Source organism: Delphinus delphis, chromosome 7 (genome assembly GCF_949987515.2).
Source record: "Delphinus delphis chromosome 7, mDelDel1.2, whole genome shotgun sequence".
Classification (NCBI taxonomy): domain Eukaryota; kingdom Metazoa; phylum Chordata; class Mammalia; order Artiodactyla; family Delphinidae; genus Delphinus; species Delphinus delphis.
In genome coordinates this window covers 31,273,120-31,292,089 of record NC_082689.1, presented here as the reverse complement: position 1 = coordinate 31,292,089, position 18,970 = coordinate 31,273,120, and the positions used below count along the sequence as shown (strand labels likewise).

The following is an 18,970-nucleotide window of genomic DNA, read 5'->3' as shown; positions in this document are numbered from 1 at the left end:
TGTTTTTCCAGAGATTGAGATCCTTAACAAACTCATGTGTCAATTATTGTTAAAAGATACCATCTGTTCGAGTTTTACCTAGACAGCCCATAAATCACAGTTCATCATCAGATGCTGGGAAAAACTTTGTCAAGGTTTGGGAGTCTGTTCATGGTGGTCTAATTAGCAGATACTTCATTCCCAAGAGTTCCTGATACGCCTCAGTAAATTAGTGTCAGGCTCTGAAGCTGTTGGAGTTCTCATTGTCATTGTTGGCTCTGGAGTTTATTCTTGGCCCGTTAATATTCAATTTAATGCCTGAGATTTGAATGTGTTTCAAAGGAGAGTATATAGTGGAGAGCAAAGTCTTGGGAAGAACTGTGGTGAAGATTTTCCTTAAAGTAGCTGGCAAGCAACTATCTTGAGTGGTAGTTTTTGTTTTTATTGCTACAGTGAAATACGCTGACTTGAATATTTCAAAAAGTTTGAACATGTTTTGCCACTTACTTGCGAATAATCCCATTGCAATTACCTTGTTTTAATGGCATTAATCTTCTGATGCTAAACTGAAAAAGGTGTAAAACTAAACTCTTCAGATGCAATACACTGGCTTATGCTGTTGAGATATATCGTTTTTCACTGCATCTGTGTTGGGGCTCTCTGATCAATGGCTAATGTGTTCTCCAGAATTGAACTGCAGCTTTCCCTGAAAGATCCTTGCTTCTAAGTTTCTTCTGCTGTGCATCCTTAGGCTCTTAGTACTAGGCTAATTTAAGTCTGTAAACACGTTTCTCCGTATTTTTATGGTGGGGTAGGGGTATTTGTGTGTTTTAATCAACTGGATTGGAATATAAATAACTGCTTTATTGAACTTAGATAAAATTTGCATTTTTCCTTTCCCATAAGATCTTTTTGGACCATTGAAATTTACATTAGTCTTTGCAGACATTCTGTACATTTATTTTCCCTGTTTTCTGTTGGAATTCAACTCTCATTTGCTTTGCATTTTAATTAGCCATTTCATAAGGAACTTATCTCCCGAAATAGATTGTAAGCTCCTAGAGGGCACAGACTGGGAGATATTAATTCCCTTTTGATCCTTGTATTAATAATATCGGGTACAATATTTTATCCAAACTGGATTCTCAAAGAACACTTGAGTTAGAGCAAAAAAGAAAGCTTTCCTCTCTGCAGTTGATTCTTGCTGTTTGTGATTTTGATGCACACTTCTTATTTTTTGGTCTCCTGGTAAATAATGTAGTATTTACCTTCACGACACAAGAGGAGGACTTTCACTTCTGTTTTTCCCTTTTTTACTTTTTTCTTCTCTACAGCTACCTTCTTCCTTAGAAATACTCTAGGTATTTGGGTTGTTTATTAATGAAGAAGGTCTTCCCATCTCCAGTGTCACTGAAGTCCAGTGTATTAAAATGAAAAGCTGAAATGTGGCAGGTTTAAGAAGGGGCTGAAGAAAATGTCTTACCCCAGCCTCATCCAAGAGCTCTTTCCAGAATGGATGATTCCATGAACAGTGCCCAGGGAAATCATTTGTCCTATAGAGAATGATTTTTAACTACCTTGGCATTGTACTTTGTAACCATAATTCATTTACTAGACACAGAAACAGCTTTATTATGTATAACCTTTTTTAAAAGGACTTCACCACCATTACTAAATGAGGTAGAAAAGTGAGATGATCAGTTAAAATCCTAGCAAAGAATTAGTACTGTTTGGGTACAGGTTTACCCATTCCTTTAATCTGCTTTAACACAGCTACATGAAGCCTAATTGGTATTGTTCTTCAGAGTTGGTAAGAATTTACACTTTTGATATTACCAGAAATAATTGTACTCCCGTTTTTAATTTTTTAAAATAACGTAAGTGAAAAAAACAGCATTACTTATTTATTTATTTTTTTCTGACATTCTCTCTGCAGTCTTAACTTCCTTATAGTCCATTTGTCTAGTGTGGAAAGAAGTTTCTGCCAGCCCTTTTAACCTTTTGTCATTTTAGATTAAGCAGTAATTATATATGATGCTTGTGGTTGTTTAGTGACATTTCAAACTCTCCCAAGATCCTTTGAGATAGTATTGAGCTTGGATAAAACTACAATTCTCCTCTTTTTCAAATTGGTTACCTAATCATCTCTTACATTTAGAATTTATGGAGAAGGAAGTGCAGAGAGACATGGGTGGATGTACGTAATCCTTGTGCTAAAGCTCACATACCTCAGCTCTAGGAAAGACTCTGACTGCAGTTGAGAAACACCATTAGGAACCACTGAAGGCCTAGCTGGAAAGGATGAGGCAGGAAAAACAGAAACTTAGAATCGGAAAGCAGTGTAGGCTGAAGCCGTTTATGTAGTGTATGAAAAAGCCAACCAGTACACTTCAGTAGAGACTGAAGTTAGAGGTTAGATGGTATTCTACTTAAAAATCAGTCAAGGGGCTAATAGATTTAATTGATTTTCTAAAGAAATGACTCTCAAAATTTCTGGTGCTGCAAGTGGTCTTCTGTTATTCCTTTGGCCAACACAGTGCATAATGCATATGCGGTGTCTCTTTGGGCAGGTTTTGTTTTATTTTAACTTGATTTCCCATGAGCGCCCCTTCACAGGAGAAACAAGTTTTTGCCATGTTGCACTATTTCTAGCCTGTATTTTGCCAAAATATTACTGGAGCAGCTTTGGCATTTTGCATCTTATGATAACTAGTATTTGTGCAAAATGTGGTGCTAAAACTTAACTATTTGTGACCGTCATTCTCAAGTTTCTTCAGGTTTATGTATCAGTCTGCTTCAAGTTCTATGGGATAACTAGGAATTGACAACTTTACATGCATGTCTCTTCTCTGGATGCTCAAGGCTACTGACTTAGTTCACCCAATAATGACTTAACATTTCATTGAACGCTGACAGTGGCCCAGAATGGCTCTGGCACTTACATATCTTTAGAGCAACTCTGCAGGCAAGAGCTGTGTATGATCCCCATTTTTAATTTCTGAGAACACAGAAATTGAAAGTCACTTGCCGAAGATCACACAGGTAGTAAGTGGCAGATTCAGCCTCTGGAACCTAGAATTTAAATTTTCACACTCTATTTTGTTCTTCTACAATACGCCAAGGCAGTGTGTTGGGTGTTTGTATATGTGATTTCTTTTTTTTTTTTCTTTGCGGTACGTGGGCCTCTCACTGTTGTGGCCTCTCCCGTTGCGGAGCACAGGCTCCGGACGCGCAGGCTCAGCGGCCATGGCTCACGGGCCCACCCACTCTGCGGCATGTGGGATCTTCCCGGACCGGGGCACGAACCCGTGTCCCCTGCATCGGCAGGCGGACTCTCAACCACTGCGCCACCAGGGAAGCCCTCTATGTGTGATTTCTAATTATGAAAATTCATCAATCATAAACTTTTACACAGTTACCACCATAGTTAAGAAAAGATATGTAATAGGACTATGGAGAATAACAAAATTAATTCAGAACTAGTATGCCATGCATGTATGGTTAACTCCAGCTCTCTGTGCCTGCAGCCTGCATCTAATTTAGTGCAAAGTCCTGCCAGTTCTACCCCTGTTGCGGTCTTTCGTAGCTCCTTTTCCAGGATCTGGGTTACAGGTACAGTTTAATTCCAAATGGACTAGTAGAATACATTTGGAGTCTAACCGTTATGTGCAGTTTCACATATATAGTGTGCACTATATGCAGGACACTATATTCTGTGCTATTTGCGGTAGGGAGGGCCCCCAAAGATGTTCTAATTAGACATTAGACATCCTAATGCTCAGAACCTGTGAGTATCTATATTACATAGCAAAGGGTCTTTGAAGATGTAATTAAGTGAAAGACCTTAAAATGAGGAGATTATCTTGGAATATTTACATGTAAACCCAAGGATCCTTATAAATAAAAGAGGAAGGCAGGGGAGTCAGGGTTAGAGACATACAGTGTGAGAAAGTATCAATGGGACAATGCTGGCTTTGAAAATGCAGCCAAAGAATGTAGGCAGCTTCTGGAAGCTGGAAAAGGCAAGGGAACAGCTTGTCCTGTAGTCAGAGCACAGCCCTGCTGACACCTTGATTTTAGCCCAATGAGAGCCATTTCAGACTTCTCCAGAACTGTAAGATAAATTTGCCTTGTTTGAATTCAATAAGTTTGAGGTGATTTGTTATAGCAGCAATAGGACGGTAATACACTGTCTCTTATCCTATTTTAAACTTTTAAAGTGATGATGGTCTTCTCAAGTTTAATACTAACTCAGCTTTTAATATCCTGTAGGACAAGGAAAATATACTTCAGATCAGTTGATTGCTCTTTGCATTCCTTCCAGAATCTATCACAAATTGATTCTTAATTTATTGGGTGAGCCTTCACTCTTTGGGGCCCTGGATGTTAAACATTTTGGTAGTTAGGCTATTGTCTTTCTTGTATGCCAGTCATTTCAATGCCATACCCAAGAGCTGTGTAATACTCATCAGTTTCTCGTTGCAATATGTAAAGGCTCTAAGAAATCTGAAGACTGATGCTTAATAAGCCACTGCAACGCTTAATGTTCACTCATATTTTTCGAGTGTGAGAACCTCTGAGTATTGCACTTGTTTAATGATTGTTTTCCTAGTTAATTGTCTTTATTATTTCTTGAGTTGGTTGTAGAACACAATTGCAATACAATACTGAAATATGGCAATGTATAACTTCTATTATGTAAACTGGATTACTGCCATGGTTTTATTAAATATACGAAAGTAAAATTACGTGGTAAAGTGCATGGGGAGAATGTTTCTGTCTTTGACTATCATAGGGGTTCATTTTGGAGAGGCGCCAGTGGTTTTCCTGGACTCCAGCGAGGGCAGGTTGGCCCCCTGGGTCACCTGTGAAATCTGGGCCTCAGATACTACAGTTTCAGTTCAACTTTATCCCTTATTAGTTGTGTGTGCTTGGGCATGTTTCTTCACTCTTGATTTGCCCATTTGTAAAATGGACATGTTAGTTTTACAGGGTCAGTGTAGGAAAACGACATAAACTATAAAAACTTTTAAGTCCAGTATGGTATATAGTTAAGCACTCAAATGTTAACTGTTACATCAATAATAATATTTTGACAGTGTGATTAGTGCAGTTTTTACCTGTGTGTTTTGATTTAACCATTAAATGTTTAAAATTTAAATACTAAAATATCAAACTATTTTATAGTACATTTTAACTTTTTTTAAAAACCTTAAATTTGTTTAAATGTTATTACATTGTTTAATAGTTTTATAGGAAGATATGATAAAACATTTAGATTAATATTTGAGAACTGAAAGTGCCAATTTGACTAATTTTAAAATGAGAATGCTTTTATCAGGACATATTGTTTAATAGTACAAGAAGCATTCAGGGATCTAATGTGGTTTTGAACTGTAGACTGGTTCGCACAGTGAACTAGTGACCTAAAAGCAGACACTCAGTCCTTAAGCCCACATTGTTTTCTGAGAACACTCTGTTGCCCTCTTGTGGAGTCCCCAGCTATCTAGAAACCAGCTCACAGGACATACTTCCTGATGATGTATTTTTACTGTATTTTTAGTACAACCCACAGACACAGTCGTGGAGAGTACAACCAGGGTTTATATTTCAACTAGTGGTTGTCATTTCTTCATGGTCAGTAACCATACTGATGATTACGTATGCTTTTGTAAGTTTTAGAAGGGCTAAAGCAAAATCTTTGCATTTGTAAAAAAACTGTTTTTGTTTAGACTTCTTCCCATCTTCCTGTTCACTGGTTGCAAGGTTATTGGCTAGTGGTAATAAAGTATATGACTTTTGCAGTATGTAGTTGAACAGTTTGAGATGTATTGTGTTTTTCTGGGGATAGAGGATTCTAAATTAGACTCCTTAAAAAAAAAATGTCCTGTATTAATTACTTCATTTTTCAGTCCTAATTTTGCCTGTTAAAATTCCATTTCAAGGAGAAACACCTATTTCAAGCCCTTGATTTTTAACAAATCAGAATATGGTATTTTGGGGTTGTTTTTCTTTGGCTCACAGTTGTTGAAGTTTTGAAAGCACTTTGGGAGGAAGTTCAGAGAATATTTCAGAAATAAGTGCAGAAGTCCAAAAGGATTATCTTGACCAAGAAATTCCATCTCAAACTTTTAAAGAGTACTCTCTGCTTATAGAATTACAAAATTACAGAATTATAGAACCAGAAGAGACCTCAGCAGTCATGTACCCTAACCCCATCATCTTGCAAAGGAGAAATATCTGAACCAAGAATAGGTTACAGGGCTCCATATTTCCAGCTGATTTCTTTGCTGAGTCCAGTTCTGCATTTCCTCCCTGGGATCCTGATAACATCTGGTTCGGATCAAAACTGCTCAATTTCCTGCTCCAAGTTGGTTTCCTCCACTCACTTCCTTATTCCTGTCAATAAGAGCATAGTCTCCTAGTCTTCCAGGCTTGAACTTGCAGTTATTTAAAAAATATTTAATCCAGTTTATTCTTTTAACATGATTCATGTTCCTCTCTTTGCATGTCTGCAGCTACCACATTTAAATCTAAAATAAAGTCTCAGGCCGAGTTACTTAGTTGATAAGGAATTTGTAGACTTTTCTCTCCCTCTACACCCTTCAACTATTCTTTGCCACAGGTGCACTGGGACACAGAGTGGCTGAGAGTTTGGATTCTGGACAGGCAGAGTCAGTTCATCTCTTGGCTCTGCTATCTGTTGGCTTTGGGCAACTTACTTAATCTTCTTGTCCTTAGTTTCCTCATGGGCACTTGGAGCTAAAATAGTACTAATTTTACAAGTTAATACATGAAGTGTTTAGGAGGGTTCCTGGCTTGTAGTGAGTCATCAATAAGTGTTAGGTGCTATTATAATGAACATATTACTACTTTTATTAACGTAGATTACATTATTCTTAAAGTATTGCTTAAGTGATACCATTCCTTCCAGTGTATACTAAAGCAAGGCTAGAGCTCATGGCCATACATTGTGTTCAGAGGCCTCAGAATCCCTCCAAACTATCTTCCTCAAACTCAACCTTCTCAAATCTCAACAAGAAAGAAATTACGGTACTGACTATTCTCTTAGGTACCATGTGCTTTCTTGCTCCATGGCTTGCTTAATGTTCCACTGGTCTGGCGTGTCCTTGCCCTACACCCTGCTTGTCCAAGAGTCATTCTGTATGTTACAGAATGGAAGCTCCACGAGGAGAGCGTCTTGGGTTTTGTTCACTGCTGTTGTTCCAGGTGCCTGGTACCTCATAACTGAACTGAGTGAATAAGTATATGTATAAATATTTTCAGGTCTTGAGCAAGTCATTTAACTACTCTAAATGCTAGTTTTTTCCCTTGATGAAATGAGTGATTAATGATAACTTTTTCCACAGCGTCGTTGTTAAGGTTGAGAAGTTGTATGTGAAAATACAGTGGAAATTATAACATTCTTTATACATGTAAAGACTGTATTCTTGCTGCTCAGTTCTTAGCAATCTTTCAAGATCCAGGTCAAATTGTATTTTTTTTCTAGTTTGTTTGCAGACTGTCCTAATTCTGAATGAATTCTCTGTCACTCTGATTTTATAGAAATCATTGAGCAGTCTTTTAAAAAATATATTATTGCCTAGTAACATTTATCCATTACCATCTTGAAATTCTGAAGAATTGTATTATGGTTTAACTTCTTAAGTCTTAGTTTTGTCTCTCCAAATGCCTTGTATACTCCTTTAGGATTGGGATAGTCTTTTCAATTATTTAACACCTGGACTTCTTACCTGTGGTTTGGTGTTTAATAAACATGTTTGATTTCAGTTAGTGGTAGTTATAACTGGAATTGAAGGTTTAATTGTCCATCTTTTTTCTTCCACCAAACTATGTTGTGTCTTTTAAATGTTTTATTAGGATGCAGTTTGTAGGCATGTTTCAATCCCAGAGGAGCACTTTGGAATCAATGCCTTTGTGATCTTATTATGGCAAAGACAAATGGTGTTGGGAGAGAGTAACTGAAAGCCAAGTAATCCAGGTGATGGCCTGGTGCCTTCTGCAACTTCCTTGGTTGGCAACAATAGTGTGTGTGTGAGTGAATGAGAGGGAGAATCTGTGTGCAGATGTGTGTGTGTGGGGAGTGTGTATACTTGATCTGAGTGTGCTTGTTTGCTGTGCACATCTGTGGTGCAAAGCTTTCACTGGGGTTAGAAAGAAATTATCAAGCTTGATAGTGCTGTTAATTTAGCTAGGCATTTGAGTACAGTCAAAAGTAAAACATAAGAAAATTTTTGACATATGTGTAAAACTTCAAATTTGGAGGGAAAAAGGCAATAAAACTAGAGATTATAATAATCCTTTCCTTAGAGCTAAAAATGTATTTCTAAAAAAAAAATCAATGAGCATTTCTTTCTTTACAGCATGCCTTTAGCCATATGTTATGGGACCCAGTTCTACTAGTGTTCTCTCTTGCAATAGCTTCTTTTGAGGTTATTTGTATAGGTGTATCTATGCCCAAGAGTTATGTGACCATTATTATTATTTTTTAAATACGTCTACTTTTGATTATATAAGGTACAAATGGCAATCTCATTAAGGTACCTGAAATTACACCAAATACAAAGCTACTTAAGTTATAAAACATCCTCTTTGAAAAATGATAGAGGCCTCTGAGTACTGATTGAGCACCACATCATCAATAGGTAAGTGTGTATCAATTTAATCAGGTTGCGTCCCCTGAGTATCTAGCTGAGATCAGCTTTACTAAAACAATATTCTAGAGTGTTATGTGGCAGAGCTTGGGGCTTTGGCAGTTGGAGTCCAGGTTTTTCATATTATTACTCTAACCTCTTTCAACCTCACTTTTCTCATTTTGAAAATCATCTACTGCTGTCCCACCAACCACACACAGTTGGTAGGAGGATCAAATGAAATTAAGTACCTGGTAACACTTTGAAGTATGTTGTACAGAGCGAATATTAGCACTTTTGCCCTTATTCACTGTAGCAGCTGTCCGGAGGTATTTAAGCAAATGTTTACTTGTAGTCCAGGAGGGACTTGCCATGATGTAAGAAGAGTGAGCCAGAGGAGAGGAATGGGAGAGAAGTTTGGAAGGAGGAGGAGGCTGGTTATGGGAAAAGAGAACAGTCTTCTCTTCTTGTCATCCAGTGAGGTGTTCAATGAGGGGGAAGGGACCTCTTTCACTAGGAAAGAGGACAGAGGTGAGAATAACAGGGAGAGACAGGTAACTAAAAGGAGGAAGATTGAATTTACCCTTAGAAATTTAATGGGTGGGAAGCAAAGATATCAGAGCTTCCAAGTAACACACAAGGAAGGCATAAACTACAGTATAATGACAATTTCCCAGACCTTCCACGATTCTGGAACCTTGATAACATTTGAGTGTGTGTGTTCACTACTTAGTTCTTAATGATTAACAGGTTTCTTAAAATGGAAAGGATCTAGGTGCCTCTTTGAAGGAGGTGGGGTGTCTCTCTTTTAGGGTAAGAGAGATCTCAAGAAATAAGATAAAGCTATGGAAAGAAAAACACCTGAATACCTGGAATCTCATGATTTAAGAAACAAAATGAAACAGGTCAACAGGGATGTATGCTCAGTACTGACAGGTGGCCCATGAAGCTTAAGCAACTATGTAGCTCCTTGGTATTTTCACCAAGAGATATTATCTATTCAGCAGTTTCATGGGAATAGCTCTGTACCAAACTCTTAGTTAACCTTTTACCTTGCTGGTTCTTCTATTTCCAGGCGCTCAAACTCACTGTATCTTATTAACTGGCTACATTGTAATGGACTTTTGGGGGGCTGCTCTTGAAATCACATTAATGTTTATAACACTTCTATTGAGGTACTTGTTCAAATTACATTTACAGATGACTTAGGTCTACAGATAAATTTTTAGTAAATAAGGATGTTTAATTTCCTTAAATTTTTTAATTGAAGCTTTTTAAAGTCCTAGAAGTATGTATTTTTCTGTTTAAAGATGAAGCACACTTCCCCATCATGAATATCGAAGCTTCACTCAGAGTTTCGGCAGGATTCCTGAACTTTATTATTTGCTGCTTTAAGTTCTCTTTTTAGCTTCCCTTCTTTTGATGTTATGAATCAATTTTGAAGGATCAAGTGACATTTCCTTAGCAATAAAGAAGAAAGCCTCCTTGTGCAGACTTTAATCAGAGGAGGAAAATAGCACAGAAGCCTGTTCGTATTTAATATCTTGATTAATCTCAATTCAAAATACGTTACAAGTGAAACACACATATTTACATAATTCTTAACCATAAGCAGACCAGAAAGACTGCAAGATAACATGATTTGAGATGGTTCTCATAGCTCACCAATGCGAAATATGCAGCTGTATATAGACAAAAAGTTGAAGCATCTAATAGTCCGTAATTGATAACAGGGTGAGAACTTGATTTTCTAGATGGCTAGCTGAGTGTAGCCACTGTGTATTAGTTTGAAATGAACCTAACATGATGTCATGTGGTGTTCTAAGTAGCCCATTCTTTAAATACAAATTTTACAAAGCTCTGGGGTGATTTATTGGAATTACCTCATGTTGCTAATACTGCAGAACCTGGATGCACTTGAAGATTGAAGGGAGCCTGCTGACTGTCCTCAGATATCTGGATGATCGTAGAAAAGAAGGAATAAATTCACTTATTGCTGTCCCAAGAAGTTGGGCCAAAGAAGTTGTAAGGAAATGTATTTCAGCTCAATATAACACTTAGTTCTTCAGTGAAGCGTGTGCTGCTTTATAAAGCATGGGCTTTTGGTCATTGAGGCTATGTAAGCAACAGTTGAGCAGACATTTGCCAGGAATTCTTCTTTTAGGTTTGGAGTTTAATTAGACCATCTACAGGTCAACTATAAGCCTATGAGGCATGCGTTTCAGTCTAGAAATACGGGGTCGGCCTGTGTAGCTGATTATTGTGCAGTGTTGTCTGCTTACCCAGCATCCATTCCTACTCTCTCCTTCCTAGGGCAACTCCAGTTCTGTTCAGGTCTGTCTCTTCCTCACATAGTTTTTTCTCATATGACCACCCACCTCTAAGGGTGAGTCTTGTGGGCCTTCATCTGTGATCCAGTTCCCTGTACCAGTGATTACAGTCATCCCTCCATATCTGTGGGGGGTTGATTCCAGGACCCACCACAGATACCAATATCCATCAATTCTCAAGTCCCATAGTTGGCCTCTGTGTCTGTGGTTCCACATCTAAGGATTCAACCAACTGTGGATCAGGTAGTTTTCTGTACATTTACTAGGGGGAAAAAAAACACGTGTAAGTGGACCAGCACAGTTCAAACTCTTGTTCTTCAAAGGTCAACTGTACTTTGAGAATGGTGATGTGATTCTGTTTGGGCCAAAGATGCTCAAGGAGAGGTAAGCTGAGGCCTTCTGGGAAAGCTCTTTTTATCACGTGGGAGAAGTTTCCTCTGAATTCTGTCCTATTCTGAGGCTTGGAACCACTGCAATCCTACAGCTTCCAGCATGAGGTAGAAACCATCATGGGAGGAGAGCCAACACCCAGGGGGTCTCAGGGACGTGGCCTCTGAGCCAGTGGACTTAGTCAACTCTTGAAGTTCATCTTAATTGGGACGCCCAATTACATGAGCCGTTTATTACCTTATATTCAAGCCTGTTTCAGTTGCATTTTTCTGTGACTCACAGATTAAAGTTTCCCAGTTGTTACCCACAATTATAGGAGTTTGGGCTCCACTTTTACACTTTTTTATTCCTGCTTGGTTGGGGTGTATTTGTTCTTTCCTCTTTTAGTTCTATATATGTTCTATATGTGAATTTGAAAAGTTGTCTTAATTTATTTCATAGTTATGCCAAGTTATTTGGTTTCTTCCTTTCAGAATTTTTTGAATTGTTGGTGAAAGAATTAAACCCCTAAGGTTAAAATGTATATTTCAATTAGTTGGTTTGCCTGACTTTGATTGAATAGGTGAGATTAATTGGGAATTTTTCCAGTTAGTGAGAATTATATTTTCTTTAAATTCTTTATTACCCATGATTGTTGTTTACATTTTTCCTAGAAGGAAATAATTCATGATATTAAACTATTAGTTTTATGTTTCCTATAAATTCTCACTTTACTAATTCTTTCAAAAAGTATATATGCACAGCTAATATTTTAGGGATAAGGAAATCAGGAAGAGTTCTGGTTTTGGCTTTCTTAGATACTTAAAACTTAAGTAGTTAAGTCGATTGTGTGTCTTACAGAGGAACACAAAGGCTGTCTTTCCCAGGAATCTTTTCTTGATCTAGTCTTCCTAACTTTTATTTTAACAACATGCAATAAACATTTGGTGCTAACCTTGAAATATTGGGATTTCTCTTTAACTAGATACAATATTTACATCAAGAAACTGAAGCAAATATTTAAAGCAAACAAATTAAAAAACAAAACAGAACTCAGGCAGTTCAAGAAATTTGCCAGAACTTGGAGTGCAGTATAGTAATCTAAGTAATTCTCCAATGGCATGAGACAATAAGGTGGGTGATACTCCAGCTTCCCTTAAGCCGTGAAGACCTTTGGTATTTATCATAGTTTTCTCAAATCATCTGGAGAGAGATGGGGGGCCTTGACCTGATGTATGGTTCATCTCCTCCTTTCCCTTACTCAGGTTTTAAAGAGGTACCTTTGTGTAGCAAGGGCAGTGCAGAGACTGCCAAGGTGCCCTGAGCCCCTAAATGGGGATTTTTTTCTGTCACTAAGGCAGTGAGAGTGCTCAGAGCATGGACATGGGGAATATTTTTTTTTTGTGATATAGTCAATGCATTTCATATCCATGTAGTATAAAAACAGTGGTCTTTCTATTGACATTTAAATCATGATCATTCTTAAGGAGCTACATGGCAGTTATAATCAGAGTTCTCTGAACAAGCTGCAGAACTTGCCCTTTTCCCCAGACTACATGGACTATTTAGGTGTATTTAGGAAGACTGAAGGCTAAATGAGGGAAAAGACTCCAGACAGATTTATAAGAATGTTGTGTATGTGCTGGGGGTGGGGGAATGAATGTGAGTGGTTAGAAAAATAATTTGCAGTTTCAGTGTGCTGATGACTTGGAAAAAAGAAATGCTGTGATACGCATCAAAAGAAAAGAAGCAACAAAGAATAATATGAATAAGAAAGTGATAGCGAAAAATGATAAAGTAATGTTGACATTTCCTTAGGGAGACCTAGTGTCAAAGTCATAAACACTCAAACTAGTTAGATGTCTCTTCCCCAAGTGGAAACTACTATTTAAGGAAGTTAAGTATGTAACTGCAGTGACTGAACATAATGGGCGAAATGTTTTGCACTTGACATGAGGCTTCAATCTGAGATGCATCTTGTGCTCATATAATGCATGAATATATGGAATGCTTGGTTGGCCAAGTTTTAATTTTAAACTTTAGTATCTTTTGTGTATACACACAAAAACAGAAAATTTATCAAGTCGGCATGTTTCAAGAAAACTTAGACTGAGAACTTTTATGTTTCTTGCTACATTGTTATTTGAAATGAATATTCGAATAAAAGTAGAATATTAAACATCCTGAGATACTGTTCTTTAAACTTTTGCTGTTCATTGGAAGTCAGAAGCTGAAAATGAGCCCCAGATTTATTGAAGTGAATACTTAGGGAAGACTGTTTCCTGGTAATTTATTTCAGCATATTGCTTAGATTTTCCCAAAACTAAGTATTTTCCTCTTAAATGGAAAAATGTTTCTTTTATTCAACAATAGAGTCTGATGGCCTAATGTCACCAAAAGTAAACATGATAATTCGGGGTTTAGAGATTTTTAAAATTTTAGTTAGAACTTTATTTGAAAATTTAATGTTTATACAGTGAAAATAATTGTCTGGAATATTCTGAGCACCATTTTAACAGTATTATACTTTATATGAAAGAAATAACATTTAAAAAATTTGATAGTGTCTCGATATAAGGAGAGGAATGCAGCCATGGACTGAATTTTTGACACACAATCTTTTATTATGACATCTAGTTGATTAATACTTCAGCCAAATCATTGTTTTAAAATATCTCCTTTCACTGTCCATTAGATCTGGATCTGCAAGCATGCATAAAACCTGGCATCCGCTTCATACTCTTCACCATTTACTTTGGGACAATGCCAGTGTCTTGGTTATAGTGTTTGAAGTATAGTCTAAGTGCTTTAAGAATTTGTCTAAGGCCAGACAATTTTTATATGTGACTTGCTTGTTGCATTTGAGTGACACACAGATAGTGTCAAGACAAACAGTATTTTAAGAGTAAAAGGTGGTAGGACATAGGAGTTTTGAAGAGGCACCTTTGTAGGTTTTTTCCTTTGTTGTAAAATTACTTAAAACTGTTTACTACTAAAAGTGTTAATACTTGTTAAGTTAAAAACATTTAGAATACAGTAAAATACAAAGAATGTCAGAATCATCTGAAATCACATCTAGTAGAAGTAATTATAATTTAAAAATGGACGTATAAATTTTTATATACATATTCAAATGTAAATGTTAAGTACATGTCATACAAAATTGATACAGCAATTGCTTTTCTTTGACTTAACACATTATTTTTCTATGTGTTTATTCTCTGAAAGGTGATTTGTAATGTCAGCGTAGTGTTCTCTGCTTGTTTGGGGATTTTTAACATCCTTTTTGCTTTCTGTTTGAGTTTTTGCTGTAATTCTGGTTAATAATTGTGGTTAATAATTACTGTAGTTACTATAGACAAATTTTAAAAACAAGATATATTTTAAGTATAAAAATTGGAGGATATCATAGGAAAATGACTTTGCCCACTGTCACAGAGCCAGTCTGTGTCTGAGTCAGGAATCAAATTCAGATCTCTAAAGCCAAAGTTATCAACCATTGTGCTTTAGACACAGAGTTCATTTTTCCATGCTCATGGTATTTTTCTGGAACTCAATTATCTCTGCACTGGCTCATGTAGAAGGTGTTTGTGTCATGAATCCACACCCATTATGTAGTTTTTGTAAAACATTGTTAAAGAGATGAGACGTGTGGGGGAAAGGGGGTGGGCTGGAGAGTTGAAGGAAGTGACAACTAATTTATTTCCATTACTTTATGCTCTTGCAAAAATAAAAAAAAAAAAGGTTGCGAATTTCTTGTACGAAATGTTTTAATTTCTGTAGAGTTGCCATGCATTATTCAAGATTACAAAATGATTTGAATTTCAGGAGCAGACGGATTTTCTGATGAGGATTTCAAGCTGTGTAATTATGAAACCCATATAGGTTAAAAGTTCAGAACTCGTTAGCTTAATCATGAAAAAGTAACCAGTTTATAAGCATGGATTTCATTTCGGAGGGGTACAGTTTCAATATCACTTACTGAGGTACTTTTGTACTCCACCTCATGTTCCACTACATACAGTGAGTGATCATGTCTGCATAACACCTAGCTTGTCCTGTTTTACTGCATAATTTAAAAAGAAGATTCATATTTCATGGTGATAGATTTGATGCCATAAAGTAAGGCACATTTCTAGTAATTTCTTTGACAATTTTCTTGGCTCCTTAAAAATTCAAGGAAGTTAATGACTAAGTGCCAAATATCAAAAAGGCCCGTTGGAACCTGTTACTATGATGTCAGAGCATACGTTTAGGAAATGAATTGTAAAATCCCTTCAGATAAAGCATAAATGTTTCAGAATAAAATGTAAGGAAATTGATTTTCAAGTTAAAGAGTTAGCTCATAAAGGGGAATTTTTTATTGTGGTAAAACATCCCATAACAGTTTACCATTTTAACCAGTTCTGAAGTGTATAGTTCACTGGCACCAAGTCTATTCACATTGTTGTACCACCATCACTACTGTCCATCTTCAGAACTTTTCATCATATAAGTGTTTTTAATTTTAAATAAAATAATGCAGGTATCGTTGAGAATATGTTTGGACTTGTAGAAATGCTTAGTACCTTTAAAGCTTTTGACTTTTCAATTTATGTAAAAACTTTGAGGTTGTAGCTTTTGTTACTTCAGGTAAAACACATGATATTCACTGACACAAGTGAAATCTTAGCCCAGCTTTTGAAATATCGTCAGGGTCACACTTATTTTCTTTGGGAGGCAAGGATATTGAGGGGAAAACTATATTTACATAAAAACAGTCTTATGAAGAACCATTCAAGATGATTAAAAATACTGTGATCATCAAAGAGTTAAAGATGGAAAATAAAATATGCTATTTGTGAGATTTTTGGCTGTCGTGAAGATTTTAATGCCTATTATCTTGCTTTGCTAATTGAGGGTGACTGAGATGCACTTACTTGTTAAATAGAAGTTGCTCTCCTGGCTTTTAGTTATGAGATTTTACATTTATCTTTTCTTTATTTGAAAACTCTCCCTTTGAATCTGAGGGGGTTACTATTTTTTCTTAGATTACTACTGTTAGATTTTGAGAATATATTTTTTCCTAATGCTTAGAGAATGATAACAAAAAAGAATTTTTTATTGGTTCATTTCATGCTTGGTAAGATTCCAACTGTCAAAACATAAAATTTTGAACCTAGAGGCACATTTCATCACCAGAGTACTAATTACTGCCGAGAACTGGAGTGAGTCATTATGTATGTAGTAGTATTTAGAGCTGCCCAATTTTAATGTTTTTTGGACCATAGACACTTAAAAAGTTAAGCTGTTTCGGCACAGAAGTGGGAGGAAAAACTGCACAGTGCATGCAACACTGTCAAATATAATGCAGGAAGGCTGAAATGAATTGAAAATTATTCATCTACTTGCCCTGAGATTCAACATCTTTTTTCAGGGATGCTCTGAGCATGGCAGATGCTATTCTTGGCATATTTTCATTCAGTTTAATGTTGGGTACCTATTATAGCTAGGCACTGGGGCTATGAGGGAAATGGAACGACAAGTGTTTCCCTTCATGGAGCCTATATTCTTGAGGGGGAAAAGAGACAAGAAGCAAAGCAGCAGCATTCATGTAGCAAGCCATGCATGGTGAGTGCTATAAAGACCAGCATAGCAGAGTAAAGGAATAGAGAATGGGGGGTTAGGGGCAAGGGCATTTTAACAAAGTAGTTAAAGGAGGCTCTTCTGAGGACATGACGTTTGAGAATAGCAGTGAATGAAAGTCACTTGAAATACTAGTCATATAAAATTTTAATAGTAAGCACACAGATACCTATTCTACACTTAGTACGAATAAAGTAACTATACATAAAACAAAAATAACTATAGAATAGAATAAGCTATTAAATAAGTAAGTATAATATTCTACTTAATAGATATTTATTAAATATCTCATCCAAAGCACTGGTTAGATACCAGCCTGGGGAGGAAGAAAAAAAATAAAGGATGTGTCTCTACATTTGGGAAAATGACAATTCCGTGTCAGTCATGGTAGTTTGCTAAGAGTAGGAGAAATGAGCAGACGAAGCAATGAAGCGTGTGGGGAATAGCGGGTTCTGCTCTTTGGCCGAAAACCAGCAAAGTGCATTATATGGTAATTGTATACAGTTGTCTCTTCATCTCCACCTCTCTCCCCTACCAAACCAACACGATGAGGTCCTTCAGCAATGATCATATTTTCATTCTGAGTACTCAGTGCATAGTAAGTGTTCAGTAAAAGCTCTTTGGAGGAAGGGGTGGAATGAAGACAGAAGACGGACCTTGAGCTTTTTTAAAAGGCGATTTTGAAGAAAAGGAGAGAGAGGGTGGCTTGCATGTATTTGAAAGGGTAAAATTTATTTACGAGTAGGGAAAAATCCATCAAGGTTTGAGAAGGAAACGAGGGACAGTGGAGAGGAAGCAGACCAGATGCAAATGAGGAGAAGAATGAGAGAATATGACTCCAGAAACATGGAGTGTGGTCACCAGCCCAGATTGGGGTTGACTTTGAAGAGTTTGGAGTGACATTTTTCCTTCAGAGATGGGAGAAAATATAAGTGGGGTTGGATAGGTAAAGAAAGATTGGAGATGTGTAGGAAGAAGTCTAGGGCGATGACTCTGGTCACAGTTTTAGTGAACTAAAACTGTGGAATTGTGGAATTCCACAATTGTGGAAGCTCTTAAAGACAGATGGGTTTCAGAAATTGAAACTGTTTGGATTTTAGGAAGGTAATGAATGCATGTATCATCTGCTAAGTATCCCTCCATAGGTTTGGTGCAGCACCCCATAACGATACACATGACATTGCTCTTGCAAAACGTATTTACACTTAGCAGGATAAAGATGATAAATCGCCTCCTCCAGTCAGCATATTTTGTACCAAATTTATAAGAAGCAGACAAAGGAAAAACCCAAATGGGTTTTGAGAGCACTTTGGATGTTGGAATAATGGATAAGGCATCTTGGACCTGTGTATTTTGCACTGTATGTTTTGGTTTACAGGCATAACTGAGAAGGATGAAGTTATTTAAGAGGTGAAAGATAGCACATATTTTTGAGCAGGGGTGCATTTAGGGTAGCTGCTGTGGTGTCTGAGGTGGGGAAGTGGGAGAGTGTTCATCGCCACATTCCTGTGCCTTTCTGTGCGTTCTCCCTATGTGCACGTGCTGTGACACCCAGCAGCCTGAATGGTGATCCAGAGTAGATTAAGCCAGAGTAGGACTACAAATTAATTTTTTTTTATCCTTGCTGACTGAAATGTATTCCTTTGGCACTGAGGAGCTTAAATTGTGAAATGAGCGGATGGTTCAAAGTCTGAGGGGTCAGGAACAAGTGAAGGTAATGAAGCTTTTAGGAGACTTTTTAAGGCAACTTCTGTTACAGCTCTTTGATTTTATTATAATTAATTCTTTTTTCTCCATAAATTCAATACATCCTTGAAGCTTTTGTTAGTATTTTATTTATGTTTTTATCCCAAAAGCCAAGCAGTATGCCTAGACATATGTCGTAGGTGGTCGATGATTAAACAAATGAATTATTATAATTAGTACAATTGTGAAATATTACAATTCATTATAAATGAGTTATGACTAAACAAATGAATTCTTACTCTCTTCTGTGTTTCCATGTGTGCACAT

At 36.9% G+C, this 18,970-nt stretch overlaps 1 protein-coding gene across 2 annotated transcripts in view; it reads left to right on the top strand.

Moving 5' to 3' along the window:
- Positions 1-18,970, top strand: part of PARD3B (par-3 family cell polarity regulator beta) — a 1,056,812-nt gene that overhangs the window by 129,265 nt on the left and 908,577 nt on the right. The gene's annotated exons all lie outside the window — the stretch shown is intronic.